The 6266-nt window shown below is 58.0% G+C and overlaps 1 long non-coding RNA gene and 2 other non-coding genes across 3 annotated transcripts in view; 1 reads left to right on the top strand and 2 right to left on the bottom strand.

Moving 5' to 3' along the window:
• Window positions 1-874: 874 nt before the first annotated feature.
• Window positions 875-946, bottom strand: TRNAQ-UUG. The gene has a single exon. It is a non-coding gene; the product is annotated as a tRNA-Gln (tRNA).
• Window positions 947-1228: 282 nt separating this feature from the next.
• On the bottom strand, window positions 1229-1300 carry TRNAI-UAU. The gene has a single exon. It is a non-coding gene; the product is annotated as a tRNA-Ile (tRNA).
• Window positions 1301-3692: 2392 nt separating this feature from the next.
• The window catches only part of LOC118024138, a 9658-nt gene continuing 7084 nt past the window's right edge, over window positions 3693-6266 (top strand). The window contains exon 1 of the long non-coding RNA XR_004683007.1: window positions 3693-3911. This is a non-coding gene — a long non-coding RNA (uncharacterized LOC118024138). The remainder of the gene's footprint in view (window positions 3912-6266) is intronic.

Here is a 6266-nt window from a genome sequence, read left to right as displayed (position 1 = left end):
AGCCAGTGTGGAGAGCTAGGCTCCTCTGGGCCCTCACCTGGGCCCCAAGCGGGACATGAGCCCATTTTCACAAAGACAAGTGGAGAATGGGAATGAGGAGGACGTTGGGGCCCAGGGTCCCATAGCAGTCAGGGGCAGGATTGAAATCACATTTGTGCAGCGAGCTGGAATGAACCCCAGGGGACCAGCTCATCCAGCTCTCCTCACTGTACAGATGAGGAGGCTGATATCCCAAGAGGGCAGGGTCTTTCCAAGGTCACAAGGGAAGCAGATGCAGAGTTAGGCTCTTCTCCCTTTACTCAGAACTCTTAAATCTGCTCTAATAAAAGGAATTCAACATTTCCTGAAAGTGACAGTATGAGCCCCTTTTGGTCTCCCTTTTTTAAAGTCAAGCTAGAGAGAGGAAGTGCATGTTGAAAAGACAGAGATCAGGAAATCCCTAATGTGCTCCCTCTGGGGAAGGAGCAGGAGCTCTGGCGAGCCACCCACACAAGCCAGCTCAAGGGTCCTTACCTGGAGGTCTCTGGAGAGGTGTGCTTAGGAGCGGGAGCAAGAAGAGTCCCGGGGCCCTGTGCACCTGAGGGCAGAGGTTTCAGAGTCAACCCTCCCTGCACCAGACCATGTCCTCTGAGCCACAGGCAGCAGTGCTCAGGGACAAGAGGGGTCCTGGGTGCGTGGACACACAAGGAAAAGGTGACCGGTGACCATGGAGGGGCCGGTGGGGTAAAATGGAGGCTGCAACCAGGGGTCTCCACATGAGCTCAAAAGAGGAGACCCTGATCTGGAGGGTACCGGACTGTCCTGGTGAGGATTGCATTGCCCACTACTGGGGACTTGGGGGGTGGGGTGGGCACAAAAGGGCCACAGGTGAGGCAGGTTCTACCGAGATTTGAACTCGGATTGCTGGATTCAAAGTCCAGAGTGCTGACCATTACACCATAGAACCACAAGACACCAGGGCCACCGTGGGGCCACCCTTGGCCTGAGCGCACCTGGAAGAAGGGACGCCAAAGTGGGGATCAGGATATAAAAAGGGGAGGGGGACCAAAACGTTGTGCAGGTCCCACTGAGACTTGAACTCGGATCACTGGATTCAGAGTCCAGAGTGCTGGCCATTACTCCATGGAACCGGCTGCAGCTATGAGTCCTGCACGTCCTGATGGGGAAATGGAAGGGGGACAGGGACAGCACAGGTCTTCAGGCTACCGCCCAGGAAAAGACGAGCATGTAGCAGAGGATGGTTTCGATCCATCGACCTCTGGGTTATAGGCCCAGCACGCTTCCACTGCGCCACTCTGCTTCCCCTGGCACCACCTGGCCAGGCCCTGACTGTGATAGGTCTGGGGGTCACAGCCCCTCCAGGCCAGGGGGATGAGGATGGCAGGCTCCTGCAGGGGCCAGAATAGGGCAAGGCAAATGCTCATTTACAAATAAAGTGGACTTCTGTTTTCCCTCCTTCAACTTCTTGTGGAAAGAAATCTCTGAACTCATGTCCTTTTCTGCTGTTAAAAACAAAACCCAAAAAAGTCAAGAAACACAACAGTCACAGTCCAGAGTGTCCATGTCCCTGGGCCGTGGTGGCAGGTTCTGTAATATGGTAGTGATGGTTGGGTTTTGGACAGGAACAAAAACAATGTTTCTCCCCATCATTTGAAAATGACTCCTAATTTACACAATTATGAATAAACTGTTCTTTTAATTCTACTTCTCTTGGTCTACTTCTTTTCTGTGACCTATAAAGTTGTTTCTCCAATACAAAACTGCTTTAAAGTGTTATGACATCTTGCTGTTCATCTTTATAATTTGGAAAAAAAAAAAAAAAAACCCTGCCCTTTCAAAGAAGTATGAACTATTCCCCCAAGAACATTCTGGATATAAATCATTTGAGCAAAAAAAAAAAAAAATCTTTCATGTTGAACCTTTTCAAGTAAAAAGCATGTACAGAACCTGCCGTTGTAGATAGTGGTCTCCTCTTGCAAGTGAACAGAAGCATCAGGAAAGAGACACACAGCCTGAAACTGCCGAGGTCAAACTGTGAATGTCAGCCAGGATGCTCAAAGGACATGGCAGCAGGGAGCTCAATGAGCAGGGTTAGAGGAGGCTAGTGAGCACTCCACCGCTAGCCACTGCACTGGGCAGCCAGAATGCTGAGGCCAGGGAGCAGGTCCTGCCCCCCGCGAGTGCTGAGGCAGATGGAGTGGGCACCAGACAGGAGTAGTGGTCTTCCTCAGTGGAGTGTCAGCCCACCTGCCGGCAGGAGAGTGCTGAGGAGTACTCGGCCTTTCTTCCCTCCCCTCTAATCTCCTTGCCAGTGCTTCCCATTGGCTGCAGCCCCTTGGCTCTCTTGCCCTCCAGCTTCCTGGTTGGTCTCAGAGAAGAGGTGAATCTGGAAGCAAACATAAGACATCCAGAACTGTGGGGGACAACTATAACCTCAGATGTATAACCACGACCACCAAGGGCGCTGAAGGGAGAGTGAGGGTGAAGGAGGACCTGAAGTGGAGGCCTGGGCAAAGCCAGCTGTCAGGGACTTCCACAGCATTGGGGACACACCCAGGAGGGCACAAGGAGCAGCCATCCAGATGGGCTGGCAGTTGCCACAGGGGGTGAGGCTCCCTGAAATGCACCCACAGGGCTGTGCTGTGCCTGAACCTCCACCACAGGGTCTTGAGGATATTGTCCGAGCCTGATAGATCCAGGCACACGGATCAGTTAGAGACGGGAAGGTGGCCTCAGGACAAGACAGGGCAACCCCACCGAGCAGCACATTGTATGGACGCCCCGGTGCAGGGACTCGAGGATTGGTGTCAGAGAGCCTTGCTGATGACGTAAGTGCGTGGACGGACTTCCTGGAAGGGGCCCAGAATTTGAGAAGATTCAGTTCCACCGGAAAACTCGTCAAAAGGCCTCCACTGTGGAAATGGCTCAATCAGGTGGACGAGAGAACCTACAGATGTCCGTCAGACCCTTTGTCCCGCCATCCCAGTGACGGTTGCTTAACCCTCGGACCAGATCGGCCTGGGGACAAGGAAGGACGCCCTAGCGCCTGCTTACATGACTGAGCGGCCACCTGTAAACCCCAGTAGTGGTTGTGGGGACGCGGGGGGCGACGGCCAGCCACCCGAAAGGCAGGTGACCTCGCTGATGCTTTCCCTGCAGGAGACGCGCGAGGCCACGTCGGAACGGACCCTAACTCCGGACCTGGGCTCGGGGACCCCACCGTCCCCGCAGCCCGGGCGACGCCGCTCGTGGTCACACCACGCGCGTCACAGCGAGGGCCAGGCAGCGACCCCAGGAAGGGGCGTCCGAGCCCGTGTCGGGACCGTCCTGCGAGCGGGGGTACCGGGGCACAGCCAGTGAGGTCGCCCAGTCGCCGAGGAGGAGCTCGCGCCGCTGTCGGCGCCAAGCCACGTCCCCCTGGCGGGCAGGAGCCCTTTCATTCACCCCGGGCCCCCGTCACGGCCCGCGTCCGCCACCGCGCACCCGCGGACTCGCCGGCCCAGCCCGTCTCACGACCCAACCCCCACACAGGCGCCCCGCCCCGCCCGGCCGCCGCCCGTCACGTGGGCGGCCGGTCACGTGCTCCCGCGCACGCCCGTGTCGCGGCGTCCTCGCGCTGCCGCCCCACCCCTCGCAGGCGCGCGTAGTTGGCGCGTGCGCACTCGACGGTGTGGCGTTGCGGAGCGCGGCGAGGTTGCGCGCTCCCGGGGACCGGGGTCTGGCAGGGCGGCGGGGCGGGCGGCGCGGGGCGGCTGGGCCCTCGCGGCCGTGGGAAGGAACGTAGCGACTTCGGGGCGGCCACCTTCTGCCGGGGGCCGTGATGACTCAACACTCCTGCCTTCGCCACCAGAGCGGCGCGGACTCTGCTCGTCTTTACTCCCCCCACCCCCGAAGCGGGTCCGCGGCGCCAGGTCCGTGGGAGCCTCGCCCACCGCGGGTCAGGGTCCGGGAGGGCGGGGGCCAGCGCGGGGTGGGCGGGGCCTCGGCCTGTGCGCTCCGGAGCGCCGTGTTGGTGAAAAACAGCTAGTTGTGGAGGTGAGGTGGATTGGAGGAAGAAAGGTGATAAGCCGCACGTTGTACAAAGCGGATAAACGCCACAGAATCCGTGCACTTAACGAAACGTTCCTCTGATCTGTGTATTTGAGGGTGCACAGGCAGGGGAAGGAGCAGAGGGAGCGGGAGAGGCAGGCTCCCCGCCGAGCAGGGAGCCCGATGCGGGGCTCGACCCCGGGGCGCCGGGGTCAGGGAGCCCGATGCGTGGCTCGATCCCGGGGCGCCAGGAGCAGGGAGCCCGATGCGGGGCTCGACCCCGGGGCGCCGGGGTCAGGGAGCCCGATGCGTGGCTCGACCCCGGGGCGCCAGGAGCAGGGAGCCCGATGCGGGGCTCGACCCCGGGGCGCCAGGGTCAGGGAGCCCGATGCGGGGCTCGACCCCGGGGCGCCAGGAGCAGGGAGCCCGATGCGGGGCTCGACCCCGGGGCGCGGGATCACGACCTGAGCCGAAGGCAGACGCTTCACGGACTGGGCCACCCAGGCGCCCCTCCTCCTGCTTTTCTTTCCTTCTGCTTTCTTGCGTCCTGGTTCTCAGAATATCTTTCATTTCTGTGTTATTTCCATTATCCGTATTTTCTTAGCTATCATGATTCTTTCCTTTCATGATTTTGACCATTAGTGTTTTTGGTGTCCATTGTGATACACTTGATTTTTTGAAGTGTCTACCAGACTTCTCATTTCAGCTTTTCCTTTCAGTAACATATTTCCTTCTGGTTGTATTTGGATTTCCTGTGATCAGTATTTTAAAGTATGCATAGTTAGTCTGAACTTAAGGCAAACACTGCAACTCAAATGCATTTGAAAATTGCCCCTCTGCGGTGTTGGGCTCTGTGACGGGTATGACAGAATAACCACACAGCACATGCAGGGGCTCGTGTGAGTGCGTGGAGTTCTGACACTGGGACACCTTGCTTCCTTTAGGCCCCTTTGCTGTGCTATTACCAGTTTGAGTGTTATTTCTTCTGCAACTTGAAGATGTTGGACAGGAGGCCTCAGACCGCTAAGATGTGGTCTGCGCTGGCTCGCCGCCAGGACGACTCCTCCCGCTGTGTGCTTACGAGCGGAGCCGCACAGCACAAGCATTCGGAGACACTGAAAAGGGAAAACATCTGCTGGGATGATGGGGCTACTTGTGCAGAACATGTTCCTACATGAGCGTGCTCCCATCCGACCTACATTCATGGAATAGGACCTTTGCTCAGTTGGGACATCTGATGTTGGGGGGGGGGTGCTGCAGTCTGCTGGCTCAGTATTTCAAACCTTGCTCCCCACCCCACATGCTCCTGGTGTCTGGGGCTGGAGGACAGGACCCCTTGGGGCAGCCTCTGGCCGGGTGAGAACCTAGGCAGCCGGCCGTAGCAGAGCTAGGTGGAGCGCACTGCAGACCCCAAGAGGCGCCTCCCCCAGCTTCCTCTCCAGGCCCCTTGCGCAGGGCTGTGTTCACCTTCTACCCTGCCTCGGGGTGGCACTGGAGTGGACATCCTAGCTGAGCAAAGGACCTGTCCCCTAATGCTGCCAGCTCACCTCAGCCAGGGGTCCAACCCCAGCCATGTGACCCCATGCAGCAGGCTTCACCTCCCACCATCCTGAGTGAGAGTCTCGATGGTCACCCATGGTGGCTGGGGGTTTAATGAGTTGGTGTGTGCCAAGTGCCCAGAGCAATACCTGGCACTGTCGGGTTGAAAAGGACGGCGCCGTGGCCTAGTGCTTGCAGCAGTGGTAACAATCAGAGCCAGAGACTTGACCTGGTCGTCCCAGCTACTCCCTCCCTGTAGGAGGCAGGGACCTGGACCCGTTCATGCTTCCAACCTACCCATCTCCACTAAGGCCCCCTCAGCACACACACACCTCTCTGGTCCTGAAAACACCACCAGTGACCAAGAAACCCTTGCTCTGATTGTGACCAGTCAGCCCAGGACAAGATGCCCAGCATCCTTAGCCTGGGGGAAATGCAGCATACCCACTAACAAGGCTGCCCTTGCCACGTGTTGGGAAGGTGGGGCAACAGGAACCCTCACACACAGTTGATGGGAACATAGAATGGTGTGGCCACTTTGGAATTCAGTTTGGCAGTTCCCTCATGTTTCTCCAAGGAGTTCCGGTTCTTTTGTTGGAGGATGGTGTTTACTGCTATTTCATGGTGCAGATGGTGTCCCTGTGTCTGTGCCATCTCGGGGTGCAGAGACTGACCCACAGGGTGTCCCCAGGTCTATG

This window comes from Mirounga leonina, unplaced genomic scaffold (genome assembly GCF_011800145.1).
Source record: "Mirounga leonina isolate KUSES-001 unplaced genomic scaffold, KU_Mleo_1.0 Mir_197, whole genome shotgun sequence".
Lineage (NCBI taxonomy): Eukaryota > Metazoa > Chordata > Mammalia > Carnivora > Phocidae > Mirounga > Mirounga leonina.
This window is presented reverse-complemented; position numbering and strand designations above follow the sequence as displayed.